Source organism: Anopheles darlingi, chromosome 3 (assembly GCF_943734745.1).
Source record: "Anopheles darlingi chromosome 3, idAnoDarlMG_H_01, whole genome shotgun sequence".
Lineage (NCBI taxonomy): Eukaryota > Metazoa > Arthropoda > Insecta > Diptera > Culicidae > Anopheles > Anopheles darlingi.
Genome location: NC_064875.1, coordinates 11,115,702 through 11,116,466, shown reverse-complemented (window position 1 = coordinate 11,116,466; position 765 = coordinate 11,115,702). Strand labels below are relative to the sequence as shown.

General features: G+C 44.8%; 1 protein-coding gene across 10 annotated transcripts in view; it reads left to right on the top strand.

Annotated features, from left to right (window-relative positions):
- The window catches only part of LOC125956101 (heterogeneous nuclear ribonucleoprotein L), a 151,519-nt gene extending 150,965 nt beyond the window's left edge, over nucleotides 1–554 (top strand). For all 10 annotated transcript variants that reach the window (XM_049687647.1, XM_049687649.1, XM_049687646.1 and 7 more), the window contains one exon: nucleotides 1–554. This exon is cut by the window's left edge and continues 2,978 nt beyond it. The gene's annotated coding sequence lies outside the window, so the exon portion shown is untranslated.
- Nucleotides 555–765: the final 211 nt, after the last annotated feature.

The window sequence follows — 765 nt, the reverse complement described above, 5'->3', positions numbered from 1 at the left end:
ACACATGGGAGCGGTGTGGGGGATTCTAATTGATTTGGATAGTTATCTCTCCGCATCTGCTAGAATCCCCGGACCATCCCATGTTGGATGTGACACTCTAGGGCCTTTTTCTTTTCCGAATCCCGGATAAGTCGTTGTTTTGTTAGAGCTTTTTATGATTAACTTTTTACCTGTTTACCTTCGTTTAGTCGTTTAGTGTAACTCTCGTGTAGGTACATAAGGCGGCGCTCGCTCAGAGGAGGAGCGTCGTTTGGTCGTCAAATTGCAATATTAGGAATATTCAGCCAAACAGGAGGCAGGGCAGCAGAGAAGGCAAAACACAGCGACACAAAATGCCCCACCTTCGTCCCATGTGAGGACGAGGAATAAGGTACCTACCGCTCGGCAGCAGAGAAAAGCAAAGTAAAAGCATGCGAAAGATCGCGATCGCTCAGTTTCGTTACTTTTGTGTTTCTGTTTTAGGTTGTTTTTACGTTTATTTTATTTCGTTTTAATTCGAGTACCTTTTTCCGTTCCGTTTCTTTTATTGTTTTCAATAAAGTGGAAGAAATTTAGCTGGTGGACTGTGTGTGTGTGCGCGTGCGTGTGAGACAAAAAGACAGTAAGAGGAAGTGGAGTACGACAAGACTGACAAGACAAGAGAGTACCGCAAGAGCGTTCTCATTCTTTCAGACTATCCCAGCTGAACCCGGATTGGCAGGAAAGAAAGAATCGGGGAAAACCGCCGACAACAACGATCGCACTTTACCGAACTAAACCTTCCTT